We start from the raw sequence: 22,370 nt of genomic DNA on the forward strand, positions 1-22,370 counted from the left end.
AAACTAGCATTTTAGTTACCTGGGCCTCACTGGTAACTCTGAAGAATTTGACTGAGCAGTCCCATTTTAACTTCAGTGGGAATTTAGTTTAAAATCCCCAATGAGTAAATGATATTCTACTTATGAAAAATCCTAGAGCTTTGTGTAGTCTACAAATCTATATAATTTCAGAACTGAGAAAATAGAGGCTGTGGGTCGTTTTTGAATATAGTGAACTCAAGGCTTGCATGGGATTCATTAGAAGATTCCAGCAAAAGCTTACAAAAAGACTCTGGGGATGTAGCTCAGCTGTTAGCATGCTTGCCTCATGTTTAGACTATTTTGGGTTTTAGCCCCAGTCCTGCATAAACCATGGGTAGTGGTTCATTCCTATAATTCATATCTCCCAGGAAATAGAAGCAGAAAGATCAGGAGTTCAATCATCCTTGAACACATAGTGAGGTTAAGACAAGCCTGAAGTACATTAAATCCTAGCTTTCATTTTAAAAAGTAAGAAACAGAGTGTGTGTGAGATAGAAGGAGGAAGAGGAGGAGGAGAAGGAGGAGAAGAAGAGGGAGAGGGAGGAGGAGGAGAAGGGGAAGGGGAAGGGGAAAGGGAAGGGGAAGAAGAAGAAGAAGAAGAAGAAGAAGAAGAAGAAGAAGAAGAAGAAGAAGAAGAAGAAGAAGAAGAAGAAGAAGAAGAACCAAAGGCAAAACTACAAGAAAGAGTGAAGATCTGTGCCTTCATCCTCCAAAAGTGCAAATATTATTAGAAGCCCAGGTTTGCATGGACCCTCTGCTCCTAGTAAAAGACTAGCATTCTGATTGCATGCACACTACATAGTGGTGTCAAATAACACTATTATTCACCCTTTAATTCCTTTATCATTCATTCTTTATCCAGCCAGGCACCCATTCAATCAGTCATGCTTAAAGGATAACCTGTATTTATGATAATTGAGGTGTGAGACTTAGTGAAATTTTCAGCCTCTGTCTGTCACTGCTGTGCCATGGACTGAATTAGCACATTGCTATGCCATGGACTGTTGTGAAGACATGGGAGATAATGCATGCTCAGCACTTTGTAAGCATTCCCTGGAAGAACCACAAATGTTACCACAAGGTTTTCTGCTAAGTCTGATCTCATTGTAACTCAAAAGCTAGCTAACGAATGCCTAATGCCCAATAAATTGTGACTGGGACCAACTCAATTTGTTGTTGTTGTTGATTGCATGCTTTCTTGCAATAGACAAACTACATAAAGCTGATGAAATATTCACTTATGTATAGTAATATAATTATAGTCATTCAGGAATTACAATTTATTTTGCACTATATTAAGAATTGTATATACATTTTATTTTGTGTGTTTGTTTGTTTGTTTATTTCTTTGATTGATTAATTGATTGGTTGCAATAGGGCTTCTCTTTGTATCCCTAGCCATTCTGAAACTCTCTGTAGACCAGACTGGCCTTGAACTCAGAGATTCACCCCCTCCTCTCTCCAGAGTGCTAGAATTAAAGGCAACCACCTTCAGCCTATAAATTTCATTATTTAGTAGTTGAATCTAATGTATTTAACAGTTTCTCTAGGTAGCATGCAGAAAAATAATCACCAAAATTGTACCACCCACAAGTACTTAAGGTAGTAGGGAATGTGGGGATTGGGAAGTAGGACAGGGGTAAGTCTGTTATGTACATAGCCAATATAACTGAAAGCTTATGATTCAGCTACTTTCTTGATGTTCTTTGGATAAAATAACCAACAAAGGGGATTTGAGAAGAAAGACTTTATTTTGGCTGACTCTTCTAGGGGTTTCAATTCATCAAGATGGCAAATGTTTGGAATCAGGAAGAGGATGCTGTATTCCCATTGTACCAATGTCTTGGAAACCCAGAGTGAACAGCAAGTTGGGGAAGGCTATAGAGCTTTAAGGCCCAGCTCCAGTCACTCACTTCCTCCAGCAAGATTCTACCTCCCAAAGAAGACCATGGGCTGGTGACCAACTCAACACAGGAACTGACGGGGATATTTCACATTCAAAAAGGGCAGATTGCTTATGAATGGAAAGATGCAGAGGACATAACCTAGTGTCATTATTCTGAGGTTGGAAGGGGATGGGGTAATGAAGAAAACAGCCCATTGCAGGTTAAAGATGTCAAAGCAAAAATTTTTTTTCAGATATTTGAGGCTCAGATTTTTGGAGATATTTTTCTCATATCCAGATGTTTTTTTTCTACCTAATGATTTTTCTACCAAATGATTTTTTTCTATATTATGTCTTTCAACAACACATATTTGGGGAAAAATACTGTTCCAATGGAATACTGGATGATCACTCAAACAAATATAACACATAGTTTGTGACCTGAAAAGATGATCAGAAAACCATACTTAAAATGGGAACCCATTCTTCCCAGTATGTGAGCCACATTTTTCTTTTTTAAAGCAATATTTTTATTTCATACAGTTATATATGGAAATTTGGTCATCAACATTTCACATTTCCTTCTCTCTCACACTGAATTTTCCTTCCTAACAATGTTCCTTCCATGCTCTTTCACTCATGAAAGCTGTATGATTTTATGATTTTGCTGGGCAGGTATTTATGGGAACAAGGACAACTTGTCAGTGGGTACTGAAAGAAATGATACCCCTCTGTACCCATTCACTGCCCACATTCTCTTAGTGAAAGGTTGGCAGGTATGAGCCATGATTAAATGATGATGGGTCCAGTCCTGTACAGACAACCATTGCTGCATTGAGTGTAAAAGTCCTGCCCTGATCTGAAGAGACATTTCCTATCACTCTTCCCTCATCTCTGATTCTTGAATTTTTCACTCTCTTCTCTGTAATATTTTTTATGAACCTTGAGGGGAATGGCAATAATATACATTTTCCATTTCTAGCAGAGCATTGATACTAATCCTCCACACTTTAACCTTTCTGAGTATCTTTATTAACAGCTTTCTACTGCAAAGGAAACTTCTCTAATAAAGGCTGAAGCCTTTGCTATTCTTTGAACATAATATCAGAGTCAGTTTGCCACCATGTCCATTTGGGGAAAAAAATAGTAGATTCTTCCTCTAGGACTGTGACCTCTCAGGTATGGGCACTAGTCATATTTACTTTACCAGGTCCAGTTTCCTCCATCATAAGTAGTTTCCTTACTTCTAATATAGGAACCAAACATCACAGTAAGTATCTAAGATACCTTGTATAATTCAAAGCCGTATTTTTTATAAAAATTTTAAATGTAACTCAAATCAGATTATACCTGCATCAAAATATGGCAGAGTGATGACTTCCTAACAAGAGCAGGTGTGAAGATTTTCTGATTTAACCCATAAGTCTGAACTGGGGCTTATCATATCATGTTTAATTTTTACATATAGAAATTTGGAGCAGTTAGCAGCAGATACAGAATCGAAAGTGAAGTCTGCCCAGCATCAAATTCTGTGTTCTTTGTTTTTTTAAGACTTATTTTGTTTACTTTTTGATGTATGTGAGTACACTATCACTCTCTTCAGAAACACCAGAAGAGGGCATTGGATGGCATGACAGATGGTTGTGAGCCACCATGTGGTTGCTGGGAATCGAACTCAGGATCTCTGGAAGAGAAGTCAATGCCATTAATTGCTGAGCCATCAATTCAGCCCTACATTCTGTATTCTTTGTCTGCCAGCTGGAGTTTTCCACACCTCTAAATTTCATGAAGAAATTCTATGCATAGGTGTGCTCATAATACTCTTCTTCAGGGTCAAGATTTCAACTCTTTGAAATTTCAGTTATGAGAGATATTTTCAGTATCTCAGTCTCTCAGATATAAACTTAGGCTTTCCTCTGGACTGGAGAAGGAACCGCCTATGAGTACCTGAGTAATTTCATACCCAACCCCAACCTGATTTGACCAGGAACATTGTCAACTCCAGCTGCCTTCCAAGCTAATGTGACTCTGGAAGATATTTGCAACAAACAAATAAATACATTTATGCTTTCCTGACTGACCGAACCAGTTATTGCAGAAGTCTTCACAATGAATGGATTTCTGCATGTAGGTGCCTGTGAGTTAATAACTCTGTCGAGTCAGCAATTCAAATTCTGCAAGACCCAGAAATGTAAAAGGATCTACCCTGGTTAAAATAAAATAAAATAAAATTCTCTTTAAGTGATCAAGTACTGCAGAAGTCTTAATGTTAATCTCAGACAAGATTCAAGTCACTTATAACTTTGCCATTTTTAGGAGCATGTATTTATGAAAAATAAATAATTTCTTTAAGCATAATATGCCTCCCATATATAATGCCATGTCAACATTTTCCTTACTGAATACATCAGATATTTTTGTACAGAGAGCAGATATCCCTAGGTTTCTTCTGCTTAGTGAATGTTGCATCCTGTTGAGAAGACCATACTTATTAACAAAATTAATGGGGAGGGGCCAAGGAAGAGACAGACTGAAGACAATCAAGGTATCAGAAAGTTGCAAAAAAAAAAAAATAGAGAGTTTTCTTCATTTCTTCTTAATGGAAAAAAAAAAAAAAAGACAAAAAACAAAAAACCTCACTGTTACAGAAAATTGACCAAACAAGCAAACAACCAGAAAAAAATGTATTTAAAGAGCTTGATAAAAGCACCGGTCACAACAGACAATATAGGTTATTTCTAGTCTACCTGCCAGCATTACAGTACTCATATAACTATACCCACATTATTGTCTTATTCTTTCATGTACTTCTTTTATTTAAAATAGATTCTTTTCTTATACAATATGTTCTTATTATAGTTTACACTTTCTCCACTTATCCTAGTTCCCCTTCCACCACTAACCTTTCTCTCTGGATTCACCCCCCCCCCTTTTCGGTGCCTCATTAGAAAGGAATGGGTTTCTAAGAGATAACAATCAAACATGACAAATAAATATAATAAGATTAAGCAAATGCTATCATATCATAAGTTGGAAACAGCGATGCAAGAGGAGGAGAACCATCTCAAGAGCAGATACAAGGGTCAGAGACTCACTTTTTCTCATGGTCAGTATTCCCATAAAAATACTAACCTGACAGGTATAAGATATAAGCAGGTCTATGGTAGGCCCTGTGCTTGAAGCTTCAGTCTCTGAGAGATGATATGTACATTGCTTAGTTGATTTAGAAGGCCTAGTTCTCCTGGTGTCCTTATTCCTCTGGCTCTTAGAATCTTTCTTCCTCTTCTTCAGTGGGATTCTCTGAGATCAGAAGGAATTTTATAGAGACCTCCAAATTAGACTTTCTTTTCATATAATGACTTGCTGTGCGTCTCTGCACTTATCCCCATATGCTTCACAAGGTAACCTCTCTTGTGATGACTGAACAAGGCAGAGATCTTCACAGGAAAGTTTACAATTTCATATGAGAGGAAAAAAAAAAAAAAACAAGCAAAAAAACCCAGGATAACTAACCCCAGGGAGGGGGAGAGAGAGGGTAGAGGGGGAGGGGAGGGGAAATGATAGAGGGATGAGAGAGAGAGTGAGTGACAGAGAAACAGAGAGACAGAGACTATATTCAAGTGAGCTATGAGCTGCAGGGTCTTATACAAAAAGGAGTGGGGTCACCCTCTAGGGATAAGGTGCAGGCTTCTCAGAAGCATGGTATAGTTCCTAGGACCAGAACTTGAATCCTCTGTAGATGCACGAAGCACTCTTAACTGCTGTGCCATCTCTCTAGCCCATTCTCCCCTTTAATGAAGGAAAGCCCAATGATTAAGCAAATTATCTAATGGTTTATACAACAGGCCCAGAAATCTCCAATGGCCCAGAAATCTCCAATCACTCTAATGAAGCACAGTTTTCAAAACAATAGCCAAAGCCTATGTCTGAGGACATCCATGCCCTTAGAAGTCTTCAGTTGATCTATTTATGACATTTCAACAAACAGTGAAGTTACAGGCTGTTACAGCTTTAGACTATAAATCTCATGAGTTCATTAACTTATGGATAATTTAATAATGCTGCTGAAACAGCTATTATTTCTTAAGATAGGAGAGAGGGGTAAATATAATAAATTATGCATGCATTAATTTTATTGTGGATTTCAATAGCAATGATAAAATAAAGCTAAAAGTTACAATAAAAGCTAAAACATAAATAACATTGTCAATTACTCCTAGTAAGTTTGCTTTTGTAACTTAAACAAAGCCCACACAATAAGAGATTATTTTCACCAGGAAAAATTTATATTACTGGACAGTATAGAACTAGTTACAAGGTGAGTTAAACATTCCTGTCATATTGGACCAACAGGAAAAAGATTGAAATACCATTTACTTAAAAGTAGCAGAACCAGGCCAGGTAATACATATCAGTAGATAAAAACTCCAGCCACCCAGCATGAAGACATGCCTTTAATTTCTGGGTTTCACACTAGTTGTGCTCTAACCTCAGCACAAAATCAGTGATTATGAGCGACATACATATATACACAGAGGCATGAAACATACAACAAATAACTAACTTTGAAAAATTAGGCAAACAGACGCAACCCATGAAGATGAGAATGGCAAGCTGTGTAGTTATCTGTGCTTTTCAACATTTAGAAGGACAGGATGTGGGCATAGACCTGATATTAGACAGCTAACACATATCAATTTAAGTAGAAGGAATTAGTGAAATAATATTTCAGCCTTTCATATGTTCAACAGTCTATTTTTATGACAGAGAGAAATTAGATTATGAGGATGAGCAGCAGATGATCAAGTAGACAGATGCAGCCACTGATTGGTTTAAGACAGAATAAAGAGGCCAAGTATCCTTGAACATAGGAAAATATGGAGACTAAATGTAGCTAAGAGTGGGGAATTAGTGTGGTAACAGTTCCAGTGTCTTACAAAAGAAGAGATGGATACCTGTTGTTCTTAGAAGCATAGACAGAGGAAAAGAGAGTGGAAGGATATTCATGGAAAACATGGCATGATGCTCAGAGTGAGAGTCAATCCTGATTGTCAATTTGACAGAATCTAGAATCACCAAGTACACAAATCTCTAATGCCTGTGAGGGATTTTCTATACCAAATTTATTGGGGTGGGAAGCCTCACAACTTGTGGAAAATAGGGTGAGGATCCTTTCATGAATAAAAAAGGTGAAAATGAGCTGAGATTCACCAGTCATCTCTTCTTCCTGACTGTGAAGGGACGAAATCAGCTTCCTCATGCTCCTAACACCATGATGTGGTGCAAGAGCAACTCTGTCTATTATTCCCATCTGTCAGGTGTATTGTCTCAGCAAGAAGTTATTGATATCTCTAGAGAGTTTGTGAGGCAAATAATTTGCTGAAGGTAGACAGTAGTTTATAAAATTTGCTCTTTTTTTTCTTCTTAAATTATGCTTCTCTACTTGGAGTTATGAATATATCAGTCACCCAGGTATCTTGAGAGAGCCGAGGCTTGGTAACTAAAAGTCAAACTTTTTAGCTCTGTCTTTTAAGGTATTTCACATAGTGTTCAGGGCTATAGTCTTAAATGTCAGTGAATGAGCAGGAACTGCTGGAAGGATTTTAACTTGAAGTGTTGATTATCTTTTTCATTTAAAACTTCATTTACATAATTGTGGCAGAACAGCCTGTAAACTGAACACACAAAAAAGAAGACAGGGTAGCTCTTTAGTAGGCCATTGCTGCAGTAGATTAAGTGGTGATTCATGCAAGAACTGAAAGTGAATTTGCCAAGTTAAAGAGTACAAGAGACAAAGAACTGAAAGAAGTCAAGTTCAACTTGTGGAAAATAGTGCTTTGGTGCAAATGGTGACCTTGGAACAAGGCATGGGCCTAGCTTAGGAAAAGGAGCTCAGATGAACAGGTGTGTCTGCAATTCTTCTGAATGGTGACGGTAGTTTGTGAAGTGGACTTTAGGAAAAAAAAACACACCTGTTGTACATGGAAATTAATGAATTATGTCAGTTAATATGAGATTTTAAGCAATGAATACCAAAAAGAGTAAAAAGATATACAGAGAGAGATGTATATAAAAATGGATAGATAGATAGATAGATAGATAGATTATAAAAGTTTTAGAGTCTTGAATAAGAACTAAAAATATGCAAACAAAACTAGCAACAGTGAGATACAGCAGGAAAAGTAGGAAATACTCTTGAACTAGGAGCATAGTATATTAGAAGACAGAACATGGCTATAATGTTCAGGTTTCATCAAGAATGCAGGTTACACACAGCTAGAGTGTGGAATTCTGCACTGTGTCCCATGTGATGCACAGTGTCATCCATTTTACAATCTGAGAATGGCTACATTATATAAATGAGAATTCCATATTTACAGAAAAGATGTTGAGTAATAAAACATACATTTCACAATAGTGTATGCCTACTGAGAGAAAATAGATTTCAGAATGACATCTACCTGATCAGGAAACTTGTGCTCTTCTGTATCGCAGGATGCCATTCTAAAAACTCAAGTGAATTAGAATTTGGTACCCTCATATCCAGTAAGGGAGGAAGACAAGGAATTAGAACAAAGGTACCTCCTTAAGAGTAATTCTATCTCTTTGTTCCTAAGGCAACAGAAAATGCAACATAAAAGAAGAGATATGATCCTGAAAAAGATGGTGTGGGAAATGTGTACTTTAAGTCCACATAGGTGCCAGAAAATCAGGGAGGGTGGAGGTGCAGGGATATTTGTATAGAGCTTTCATTTTGCAGTTACAGGGGTGTTGGACTCAGAGACCTGGCAGGAGATGTGAGGACTGAGTGTAAAAATATTATACCATTAGATTAAGAGATGGTGGGTTTAGTAACTCAGCTTTATTCCCACTGACATTCTCCTATAAAACAAACAAAACAAAAACTACAAGCATGTCCCCACTACTCAAGATTTTGCCTCTCTTATGTTTATCCAAGACTTAAGAAACAACCTTTCTAGACCAAAATTCAAGAGATTGGTATCTCAGAAAACAAAGTGCACAGGACTTACGCATGCTCTGTCTCAGACTTCCTTTGGTCTATATTTGACTTGAGCTCCTAAACTAACAAAAATCTTCCAGTGTTTGTAGTTATAAGAAGTCTGTCCTTGTTTGATATGATATTCTCTAATGCCAGAGTACATACATTTACCTTACTTCAGTATGTCATGTTGTCTCTGGCCACAACCCACATACATAGATACATATCAGAAACTTTGGCTAATTTCTGTGCAGCTCCATGACTAATCCCTGTGCACATATCAAGGGAAGGGGAACTGAGATCTAGTCTAAGCCTCACTACTTAGGCAGGCTATCGTAAAGCTTTTCAGGATTAGCAATACCAGTCACAAAACATGAAAGGATAGTCATTATTCTACTGAGTAGATGAATAGTGAAGAGAAGTTGAAAGTGTAACAGACAAATGAGAATCATGTAAGGCCAAGAATTCCCTAGCTTAGAGCATTCAATCTTTTACTATATAAAACCATTACATCCCCCTTTCAGAGGATCTGTCTGTTCCATGCCTATTCTTCACAAAGCAATAGGGGTGTTTGCATTCTAGGTGGAAAAGCAACTGCAATGTCTTCACAATGAAACCTGCTGTGGGGCTGAGAAGATGGCTCACTCAAAAAAGTGTTAGCAGCATATGTGTGAAGTCTTGAGTCCAGCCCTCATAAACTAGATAAAGAATTGTATGTGGATGTGTGCTTTTAATCCAGCTTTGGAGAAGCCACATAGAAGGATTCCTGGGACTCTCGGGAGAGCAAGATAAGCTAATGGGGTTAGCCTCAAGATCCACTGAGATAACCTGTGTCTGAAAAAGAGCAAAGTAGAAGACACCCAACCCTGAAGTCCTACCTCCACATGCGTGTTCTTACTTGCACATACATGTGAATTTTCATTCACATTAACACCTCAACCAATACATACATACATACATACATATATACATACATACATACATACATACATACATACATACATATTACAGAGAGAGAGAGAGAGAGAGAGAGAGAGAGAGAGAGAGAGAGAGAGAGAGAGAGAAATACTGTGTTTGTAATAATAAAAAGGATCTCAACTATAATCACTGTTGGGAAGGTGAAACTGACAAGCAAGCAGACATGTGAGCACTAAGCAGGACCCACCTCCTCTTAGGGCAGGCTTCTCAGTTTTCCAGGCAAGCAGTACAGTCAAAAATCCAGGATAACTCAAAGGAAACAGTTTTAAAATGTCAATTGGTTTCTCACTGTCTGCTAATGCTAGCCTCTGACTAGAGATTTATTGGCTTAAAGTAATTCTACTTTATAAATCTAAAACAAAACAAATTTAATAATTTATAAAACAAATTCTTAATTTGTATTTCAAATTAAGAAATAATTTCTAAAGGTATTAGCAGTCAGTAGACTGCTCTCAGTTAGAATTTCAGTGTCATGTACATAATCAGACAGAGGACAGAGGACTTTCTACGTGATACTGTGTGCCTCCACGAGGTTGTCCCATGAGGTTTTCTGGTGTGTGTGTCTGTGTGTGTGTGTGTGTGTGTGTGTGTGTATGTAAATTAATATGAAGATATGTTCATTTTTGTATGTATATGTGCACAACCATGCAGGTGCAGCCATGCATATGCATGTGTGGATTTATATGAATGTATATCTAAATATATTTTATATATGTACGTATATAAATGTGTGTACATGCCTACATGTGTGCTGTGTTTAGGTGTGTAGGTGTATGCACACATATGTGTATTTGACACCTAGAAATATGTTTACATATGTTTTGCTCTAGCTGGGTGGAATAGGAGTCCATCTAAAAAGACAGGAGATTTTATACCCACAATGTGCAGAGAATTATAAGCAACCTTGTTCATTCTCTCTAATGCTTCTCTTTAACCCTCATGATTCCACTTAATACTGGACCAAAACCAGTATTAAGTTTTTGAAAAATGTTCATATTCTTTAGATTCATAGCAGTCTTTTTTCACAGTGCAATATTTGGAGATCAGAGATTATAGTCTTAATCTAGTGATGAGTTTTAGACTGTATGATAATCATGATTAAAGTCATGAAATCCTCTTTGATTGATGGATCCAAGTGTGTCTCTTGTGTTCATCATTTTCCATAGGGAGACATATCAGCTCATCAGCTCTCTTGAATTTCTTCTCTGCCATTTTTACTCTTAGAATCTACTTCTGCTTAGCACAGGTCCCAGAAAACATTTAACACACAACACTTTTCTTGTTATCTTATTAATAAAAACCAGGACATTGGTAAACAAATCAAAATGAAGATAAAAATAACCTCAGGGAAATCCTGAACAATATCTCATATCAAGTTTTCTGTGCCGTGATCACTTTTGTATGTTCATTTGATGGACATCTTTAATATATGTATATATGTATAAATATGCTTCTCAGAACACTTACATGTGACCTAATTTTTAACAGTCAAGTAAAATTCCATTATATAATGCTAACCTGTTTGTTATGCAGTCCCAGAACTTTTAAAGGATTATGCAATGTTGTACATACAAATTTCACACATTCACTTAGTGCAAAGCAGGAGTGGGTGGGTTGGATAGCAGGCAGGGGGAGGGTACAAGGGGCTATGGGGATAGTATTTAAAATGTAAATGAAAAAAATAACTAATAAAAATGCCTTAAGAGCTAAAGGGAACTGCAACCCTATAGGTGGAACAACAATATGAACTAAGCAGTACCCCGGAGCTCTTGTCTCTAGCTGCATATGTATCAAAAGATGGCCTAGTCGGCCATCACTGCAAAGAGAGGCCCATTGGACTTGCAAACTTTATATGCCCCAGTACAGGGGAACGCCAGGGCCAAAAATGGGGAGTGGGTGGGTAGGGGATTGTGGGGGTGGCTATGGGGGACTTTTGGGATAGCATTGGAAATGTAAATGAGGAAAATACCTAATTTAAAAAAATGCCTTAAAAAAGAGTAACTAATGTAGAACTTAAAACCCTTGTCCTATTCAATCTACATAGGTCTCTAGCCTCACATACCTCGTTTTTGGTCATTTCTCAGTGATCTATGGGTTTGGTTTATCACCTTGGGATGTATTCAAAATATAGATGTAAAGTAATCTGTGCCCTAAAATCTCCATTAAGAGTCAATGTAAGGGAAAGTATGAATTTTCTGAGTCTAGATACTAAAAAAGTAAATTAGCTATTTTGCCAGAAGTAAGATGTTAGCAAAGACCCTCCCAGGAGAAGCTCCAGAAAAAAAATGACTCCTTGCCTCTTTCAGCTTTAAGAGATAGGAAGCATTCCTTGGGCTGAGGACACATCACACCAATCTCTGTCTTCAGTGGTCATTTCAATCACCTCCAAATAAATTCTCCCTATGCTTTTCTTATATGAGGAAACATGTGAATACATTTAAATCCCAGTAGATACTTATACAGACACTTATACTAGTATAGATGAGCTTACATGTTCCACAGCCCTACTGTGCCTCACAAATACTGCTAGGCTACATCCCCCCTCTACCTCTGGATCTTAATATCTGTCTACCCCATATTCTGAGATGATTCCTGCATCTTGAGGGAAGACTAGGAGGAAACAAATATAGTTACTCTGTTTAGGGCTTACCATACATGGTTTTTTTGTTCTCGGTATTTTGTAGTTAAGGATCTCTTTGCTAATATTGCCTACTAAAAAAATGAACCTTCTCTGGTGAAGTTTGAGAGATACACTAATGTATGCACATAAAACTAAGTCCTGCAAGTCTGCTTAATGCTATGTTTATGTCCTTTTAACAGGATATAGTAGTAACTTTTTTCCTTAGGGTCTGTTACATGGACAGCCATTGTGCCAGGCATGAGCTCTCTCTTGTGGAATGCATATTCTTTTTCTTTTTGTTTTTTTTTTATTTGTAACTGTAAAATTATTTTAATTCATTATTTTATTCATTGACATTCCAGTAATTATCCCTCAGTCCCCCTGACCCACAGTTCCACTTCCAACCCATTCTGTCAGACATTTTCCCCTAATATTTATGCAAGCAGATGCATGAATGCATGTATGGAAGTGTCTTGGGGCTTGGAGTCAGACAAGAGTATAGGATCTCCTGAAGTAAAACTATAGACAGTGGAGTTCTTACAGGTTTGTGCTCGGAAGTCAACTCTGATCATCTGTAAGATTTAAATCATGTGGAGTTATCACTCTCAGAGCACAAAATTCAGAGTCCATTGGTAGAAAATGATAATTTGTTTAGTATATATTTGAGGTGGCCGTGGATTCATGCAATGTAGGGATCCACTATCAAGTCTAACCCCAGTTATAGGAGTTCCTATGCCCTCTCCTTGCTTCAGAGATGACTACATGCAATAGGAACCCTCATACACATGCAGAACATGCAATCATACAATAAAAAAGAAATAAATCGGAAAAATAAATATTATTAACCACCTCTCCACTGAACTATGTATCATTTCCTATTTACAAAATAGTTTTGTTTATTTTAAGCACTAATAGCTACTATATGTGAGTAGAGGTCAGAGAAAAATTGGCAGGGGTTATTATTCTCTTTCAATCTTGTTAGTCTCAAGGATGGAACACAAGTTCAGGCATGTAGTAACATGCTTGACCACAAGAGCCACTTACAGGGCCCTCCTGATCTTCTTCCTTTTACTTTGACACTGGGTCTCCCTAACCTGCCAAGTCTGCCCTGATTTGTCTTCTGGCTTCCTTGGCCTAGAGTGGCTGGCATTACAGGTCTGAATCTCAACCTCATTTTCTGATTTTGAGAAATAACCTCATTACTTCTTTTTTAAAAATTTTCTTCTCTTTTTTTTCTTCTCCTTTTTTTATTAGATATTTTCTTTATTTACATTTCAAATGCTATCTCCTTTCCTAGTTTCCTCTCCGAAAGTCCCCTATACCCTCCCCGTACCTGCTCTCCAACCCACCCTCTCCTGCTTCCTGGCCCCGATATAGCTGTCTCTTGTGAGGCTATGACAGTGCCTGGCAAAAACAGAAGTGGATGCTCATAGTCAGCTATTGGATTGAACACAGGGGCCCCAATGGAGGAGCTAGAGAAAGTACCCAAGGAACTGAACAGGTCTGCAACCCTATAGGAGGAACAACATGAACTAACCAGCACCCCCAGAGCTCTTGTCTCTGGCTGTATATGTTGCACAGGATGGCCTAGTCGACCATCAATGGGAGGAGAGGCCTTTGGCCTTGAAAAGATTATATGCCCCACTATAAGGGAATGCCAGGGCCAGGAATGCATATTCTTGACCTCCTGTGGATATGTTCATGACAGCTTAAATTTTCCCTTTCTTTTCTTTTTTTTAAGGAGCCTTCTAGGGTTTGAGAGCTTTCTGCCTTTCCTGATTTAATTTGTGGTTGTTGTTGTTGTTGTTTGTTTGTTTGTTTGTTTCTTATGTTGTGAGGGATTATTTTTTTGTTATTTTTCCCTCTAGAAATGCCCTATTGATGTCTTTGAAGTTTTACCTTTTTAGCTTCTCCCAGAATAGAAGATTTATTTTTATAGCCCTCTATTTCTCAGGCAATGACCTGTATGTATGAATGTTTTTATATGTGTATATATGAATGTGCATGCACACTTGTGTATATTCATGTGGAGGAAAGAGAATGATCAGAATGACCTTAGTTGGTGTTGAGGCACTGTCTACCTTGTTTTATTGAGACAGAGTTTCTGCCTGGCTTAGAGCTTGCCATTAAAGGTAAGAGATCCATTGACCTCTGTCTCCTAAACTCTGGGATTTCTACAAATCTATATACTGCAGCCACACATTTTACATAGATTCTGAGGGTTAGCACTCAGGTTCAATCACTTACAAGGCATATATGTTCGATAGCTCCCTAACTTTTCTAGGCATCTCCTTTGCAATTTCATGTGAATGTGACAATTCTCATTCTTTGCATGTGTGAAATAAACAGAAATGACCAGGAAAGCATAACATAAAAGAAAAAACTTACCTCTCTCCCAAGTAGTAAACATCTACTCCTCTTAGAACCAGGTTGACCGCTAACTTGTCTCTCACAATAGTTTTTTAGAAGAAATTAGGAATGGGACTCATTACACCTAAGAAGGAATTATTGACTGTTCCAGTGCAGCAAAGCTGAATCGGTGCCCAAAGTCTGACACCCTTGGCCACATCTCTGAAGGCTGATGATTCAGTGCCTGATGATTCTAACTCGAGCCAAGCATGGGCATTCAGAACCACAGTGCCCTTTGTAAAATGAAACCCAGATTCTCCCCTGGAGGTTGAAAGGCAAGTATCGCAAAGTTGCTGCCTCATAGACGGTCATGTGGAAGCAATTCCTAATACCAGGACTCTACAACCTGTGCAACTATGAACAAATTATTTTTGTTTACTCGTGTATTTACTTAAAATATCCAGAATTCCTTTGTTTTATCTCCCAATATGTAAGCACTGAATATTACCAACAGGCCACAGAATAATTAACTGTACCTTGGATGACATGCTTCCAAATGTATCTCCGTATCTCCGTATTGTCCATTCTCTATGAAAGGTGTAGTCAAGAAGGAAATCACAATTATAAGCCTTTCTTAGGAGATCATCAGGAGTAGGTGTTGCTCCCAAGTTAATGCTCAAAATAAATCTAAGATAATGCCTTGAATTTTGATGGTGGCTTTATTTACCTGGATTTTATATTGTCAAAGTTTATTCAGAGGTTATTTGTGATGATTTCTAAGAAGTTCTCATGTATTTGTGACTGAGCATATATGCAAGGAGATATCCTAGGTCTTGCCTTAAGCACTGTTCACATTGGAATCTCAACTTCCTGTTATTTAGACTGAACACTGTATCTCTATCTCTTATTCTTGAACTCCAGGCCTCTGTCGACTTTCTGCCAATATCACCCTAGCTTAGAAAAAAAACTGGTCCTCCTAATTCCTTGTATATCATTAATCAGATAATGAAGTGTTATTCACATCTCTGATATCAGCAGTTGTGGTTTGACCATCCAGGAAGTTGTGAGAGACCCTGGAAAGCTGAAGTAGGGTTAGGAAGATGCTATCCATGGGAGAAAAATCCAACAATAACCCCCCCCCCAAAAAAAAAAAACCCAAAACAGAAGTGCTTGTTCATAATGGGCCTCTGTGAAAGGCGAAGACTAATCTCTGGATTTGTGTGCCCAAGAATGGATAGCTGTGATATTTTCTGACTAGCTGAGGATTGACTCTTGGCTCAAGGGATCTTTTGAATGTTTGTGATTGTATATTACAGTTTCAAGCACTTCAGGTGTCACAATACAGAGCATAGGAGTTGATTCCACATGTGTTAACCAGTCTTATATGAGCTAGTTTCTGAAAAAAGTGGCAGAAATCCTAAGGTAGAGAGGGTATAAGATTCATGGCAGAAGAAACAGGAAATTAATCTTTGAAAAATTAATTCATTTGTCCAAAACAGCTCGGCTTGCTGCTAAGTCTGTACATGAGACCATTCTCCTGATAACAGCCACCTTTCTTCACATCCAAGATCATAAACTCCAGGAAGTTTAGCCCCTACATTCTGCTTGCACAGGAGCTCCTGGTCCTCCGTGTTCCCTTTCAGCTGCTTGGGCACAGGAGGAAAGCTTGTCTATCTTTTTCTAGCAAGCCAACAACATCCCCTACAAACTTGCAATTTCTTTATAGGTCTTGATGAAGTATATGCCTGTTTTGATTTTTATGCCATTTGGCAGAGCAATTTCTAACTTCTCATAATTTAATAAAAACTCTTCATTTGTAATTTGTTGATTCCAGTGCATCGAGTTGCAAGGCCATTTTCACTATCTTTTGACTAGCATTTTTAAAAATGAAACAACTAAGAAAATAAAAATATCAAAGTATATGATTTGGGTCACCCTAGCAAAAGGGGAGGAATATTTCCTTTCGGTGTGTGTGTGTGTGTGTGTGTGTGTGTGTGTGTGTGTGTGTAATGCTTGTGTGTGTATCTTTTGAGCCTATACAGAAAAGCTTTCATATAGTATACACTTTAAAAATTTAAAAAAAATAGTTTTTTTTGCTAACTCATGGTTTCAAAATGTAGGGACTGTAATGTTTAAATGCTTGGGGTACAAATCCTAGCACCATCAACTATTCATTGGATTTTATATTCTGTCCCTAAAATAGCATTATCCTCACAGGTTTCTGTGAGGAGTTAACTAATGATCATAAACAGAAAGTCAAAGATGGTGTCTACATATTGACATCACTCAATAAATATGTTCTTTGTTCTATAAGTGCAATCACGGAATAAAATATAAAGTTTGCATGCAGTCTTTGTTCAGCATGAAAGAAGGGAGAAGAAAATCACCCACATTTTCAACCACCTAGGAAGATATGTGTTGAGAATTGATTTAAGTCTAAAATTTCATGCAATTGTCTGTGCATTCTCTTTCAAAGTATTCATCACTAGCTAATGTTCTGGCTGTGCAAGCACAGTATTTATGAAATTAAGCCATGAATATCTTAAGAAAATCAAAGTAAGTGCTTATTTTTATGAACCACACCCCATTCTAAAGTATGCACTGTGTCCAATTTCACCAAGACAGGTGATTTGAGTAAAATTGTATGACGCCTCAAATTTTCTTGCCATCTTAAATTTCAAATCTCAAATTTCCATAAGCTAGCATATAATTTTCCTAGTTACTCACCCCAGAGGAGACACCAAGGACAGACCAAAGGAACAATTCTGTCCAAAATAAAGCTATGTCAGTGCACTGGGGTAACTAACATGAGGATGGATGGTTTGCTGAAAAGCCTACGGGCTGTTGGTGATGACCTTCAGAACCTGCATCCGCAGACATCTCTGCGTCCCTGGAAGGCAGCTCACGTCTTCTGGTCAGAGTTTTCTTCCTGGAGTTGCTTCTCTTTATATAACCTTGGGAAGGCCCACTGTGGGTCTTAGAAGTTTCAGAAACTTTCTGATCCCTCTTGCTTTATTTTCTTCCTGGGGCTATTAAATTTTATTTACTTCTTGATTATTAAGCAGACTCTCTCCAGGATGTACTGTTTCAATTTAGAGGAAATTCCTACCACACAACACCCACCTTCAAGCTCAGAGAAAGCACTACATTCTAGTCTTTCAGGTGAAGCAGTGGCTTTGAGCTATCACAGTCTGAGTCTGGCAGCTTTCTTTATGTAAGCTAGATGAGTCATGCTAGAACTGATTGTACACCAAGTACTGCCAGGCAATTTTGAGCAGCATTTTCTGTCTCCTTAAGCTTGTTAGATAGTAAACACTTAAGTTTCCTGTGATCATTCAGGATGGAATAGAAGTAGAAACTGACACTGGATCTAGAGACCAATAATTCTGAGAACTCATGGATTACAGTTTGCTGACTGCTTTCTTGGGCTGGAAGTAATGCTGTTGTGTTTGTCTCTACATCTGCAGCAGTTACTCCATAAATGTATGCTCCCCTTCCTTTGCAGTCAGCCTAAAGGAATGATAGGTAATGAGATGCTGAAATGTCAGGAACAGTGCAAGGAGAGTACATTTTCCTGAGTCTCAATCATGGTAAAATATTTCCATCATCACTGGTACATTTGATTGTGTTCTATTGATGAAATATAAATAATCAGCACTTGCCTCCAGTGACAATCCATAGACATGATCATAATTATCCTTCACAGGCATGGCAAGACACCACTTATATTTATACTTATTTGTTGTCTTTTTCCTATTGATAATGTTTTATATATATTTGCCTGCCTGTGTGTATGAGTATAGCCATATGTGTGCCACCATAAAACTGTTGAAAGTCTGAGAACAATCTCAAGTGTCAATCTTGGCCTTCTACCCTATTCAAAAATGGGTCTATTTATTATTCACTGAATTGCACAACTATATTTCTGGCCCTCAATCATCCCAAGATTTTTCTGGTCCCAGACTGTCATTTCATCATAGTTGTGCTGGGCTTGTCAACATGTACTATATTGTGTGGCTTTACAGGTGTACCTGGAATACTAACTCAAGCCTTTTATTTCACAGCAAGTATTCTCTTTGACCCTCACTTGTAATTCTGTTTCTAAAACTTCCTTTTTATTCAAATACAAAATGGAATATGTTGCAGCTTCAAATAAGAATAAAATTAAGTCACTTTCAGGTAAATGGGTGCAACTAGAAAGAATCACATTAAATAAATTAAATTGTTCTAGACAACAAATGCTCAGATGTCAGAAGCACATAAAAGTGTGGCTGTACTGATAACCCAAGTAGAAGTGAAACAGTAGAACAAAGGAGTTCGATTTCAGAAGGAAAGAAAGCAGAAAAAAGAAGGCATGGGTGTGGGTAGCTAAATGATTCAAGTACATTGTACATGTGCATCAAAGTCACATAGAAACAAAACTTCTGCATTTAAAATATGTGGTGTACTATAACTGAGAAATGCATAAATCCTTCTATAGGAGACAGTTTTGTATTAGTACTTATATTACTATTTTTATTGTTTTATTTTCTAATACATATTTAAGTTACTACATCACAATTCACACAAATATATCACTTCTTACATCACCTGAATCATCTATTAGTACTTTCTCTTGGGCAATGAATTTATAATAGGAAATAAGTCTCTTATTTGTCTCAGCTAACAGCCCTTCAAGTACATGCACCTGATAACATTTCTCCTCTCTGGGATGAAGCTACAAAGCTACCTTAACCACTTCCTTCATTAAGTGGCTTCTTAACTTCTCTGCATCACAGCAGCACTCCCTATATGCTCTCTGGTGTGTAAAAGTCACTTTTAGAAAGTGGAAGGAAGCTGATAAAAGGTGTTAACTTCTTACTTGTCTCCTTGATACATAAGCTTCCACCTCTTTTGCTTCAGTTTATTGAGCTGTAGGGCTGAGGGACTGACATCTATGAAGTGGAAAATATATTGTGCATGAAATAGAGCATTTCTCAGCATACTGTATGAGTGTTGTATGTTTCACTTATATTGAACTGGTTATAAAGGATTGACCTTTTTCTGAAAACAGTGGGCAAACGTCATTGTATTATTATAATTATTATTTTCATCATTATCATCCCTTGTTCCTTCTTCTTTCTCCTCCTTTGTAAGCTGAACAGGCATGAAACAAATGTTCCTACATTTCATTTATTGTTAATTTTAAGACTACTTTAGACTGACGCATGTGTTTTCAGAGTAACAATGGACTTGGAGATGGCTATAAAGAATGTGCACTTGAGTTTGGCTCTCCAACATCCATGAGTATTAAAAAATCAGGTGTGCCTGAGTCGGACAGGAACTCGGGGTTTAGAGGGATGAACTGAGATAGGAGGATCGCCTAGGCTTGCTTGCAGCCGCCTAGCTAAACAAACAGGAGATCCAAGCTCAGTGAGAGACCTCATCTTTATAATTTTTATTACATATTTTCTTCATTTACATTATAAATGCTATCCCAAAAGTTCCCTATACCCTCCCCCTACCTTGCTCCCAAGCCCATCCATTCCCACGTCCTGGCCCTGGCATTCCCCTGTACTGGGACATATAATCATTGCAAGACCAAGGGCCTCTCCTCCCATTGATGGCCGACTAGGCCATCCTTTGCTACATATGCAACTAGAGACACAAGCTCTGGGGGTTATTGGTTAGTTCACTCATTTTTAACAACATAAACTGGAAAGGGGGCAATATTTGAAATGTAAATTAATAAAATAACAAATTAAAAATAAATTTTAAAAATACGAGAGAATATAATAGTCAAGTCATATAGTGATAGCATAAAGACTTTTAAGAACCAGCCAAAGTGTGTTCCCAATATCTGTGCAGGTTCCCACCCTCACTGTGACTTGCAAGAAATCTGATTTCTCCACATCCCAAAAGAACTTAGTAGCATCACTGTTTTACACTTTGTGCATTCTGATGGTTATGTACTGATTCCTCCCTGTATTTTAATGAACCTGTCTTTACTGGATAATGAAGCTGAACATATTTCAGATGGTGATTTGCCATCTGAAGATCTTTTTGTGGGGGCATAAATTCACTTTCCATATTTTTCTTGTGATAACTGACCATTTACTTCATGTTGACATTTCAGAGTTACTTCTTACACTGGCTATAGCTCTTTTGTTGTGGAGGTGAATTGAGTAAGATTTCAGCATTGTTCTTCAGTTTCACACTTTGTGGATCTTGTATATTTTGCCAAATCTTTAATGCCAAAAATTTTCTGCCAGGGTTTGTTTATTAAAGTTTAATGGTTCCAAAAGGTTATTTTTCTCCACTGAACTGCTTTTAAGCATTTTCTTTTATAAAATCAATTAGTGTGAGTTCCCTTTATGTTGCATTGATGTATGCATTTACCACTCCACCAACATCATACAAGTTTCATTTTGATAACTGTTAGGGGTGTTGGAGACGGTGAATTGATGTTGCCCCTTCATATCTTCCCTTATTTAAAAAAAAACATTTATTTTAAAATTTTAAATTATTCGGATTCTTTTGTCTTTAAATACACACATAGGGATGACCTTTCTGAAACAAAGTGGCTGGCTTGGACTCTGATGAGAAACATTGCTCATGTGTGCTTCTCTAGAAAGAATGGAGCTTCTCTTCAGCTGAGTTTTGTGTTATAGACATTCTTTATTCTTCATTTATGTAGATAGTTTAGTTTCTCCTGCTCAATTGCTAGTTTCTGGCATATAAATTTTTGTCTGTATTTAGTCTATATTTAGAGACAACTGCTAATAATTGGAATGGTTAGCAATATATGTAATTTGATTTTCCATATATTCTCATTCTAAGTATATAAAATATCTTAATATTTTTAAGTTTTCTTAAATCCTCCATCTCAGAAACAATTCTTAGAGTCTTTTGAAGGTTCTTACCTTATTATTCAGGCAATTATTCAGTTTTAAAAATCTTTGCTTCTATTCTATTTTATGTGAAAAAATCAGTTTTACCAATAAATGTAAAGACAATACTTTTAAAAATACTTAATTTGCTATTATTGTGTGTGCAAGATGTGTGCAGTGAGACATGTGTGTCATGGTGCTCATGTGGAATTAAGAGAAAAAGGTTGCGATGTAATATCTCTCCTCCCTTCATGTGGGTTTTAAGGATGACCTTGATCTTCAGGGAAAGGAGGAAAGAGCCTTAATCCACTAAGCTATTCAACTGGCCCTAGTTATAGTATTTTATGGACAGTATTCATTTAGATGAGAAGCACGTTCTGTTTTGAGTATTCTTAGAGGGTTTTTCACTGATGGGAGATGGCCAATTTGAGAAAATGAATCCAGGATATTACATATGCTGGATGTAACTCTAACACTGATCCACATCCGTAGCCCCTAAGACCTTTCTTCACAAGTAAGTCTTGAATTTTATCAAAGGCATTTATTACACTGATACGAGGTTTTTCCCCCTTTATCCTGTTAATGTGCTGGCTTATTGTAAATGACTTTTAAATATTTTAAATAAACATTAATAAACATATCTGAAAG

The 22,370-nt window shown here is 37.4% G+C and overlaps 1 protein-coding gene across 4 annotated transcripts in view; it reads left to right on the forward strand.

Annotated features, from left to right (window-relative positions):
• Positions 1-22,370, forward strand: part of Cntnap5a (contactin associated protein-like 5A) — a 902,587-nt gene that overhangs the window by 42,940 nt on the left and 837,277 nt on the right. The window lies entirely within an intron of this gene.

Source organism: Mus musculus, chromosome 1 (assembly GCF_000001635.26).
Source record: "Mus musculus strain C57BL/6J chromosome 1, GRCm38.p6 C57BL/6J".
In the NCBI taxonomy this organism is placed as follows: domain Eukaryota; kingdom Metazoa; phylum Chordata; class Mammalia; order Rodentia; family Muridae; genus Mus; species Mus musculus.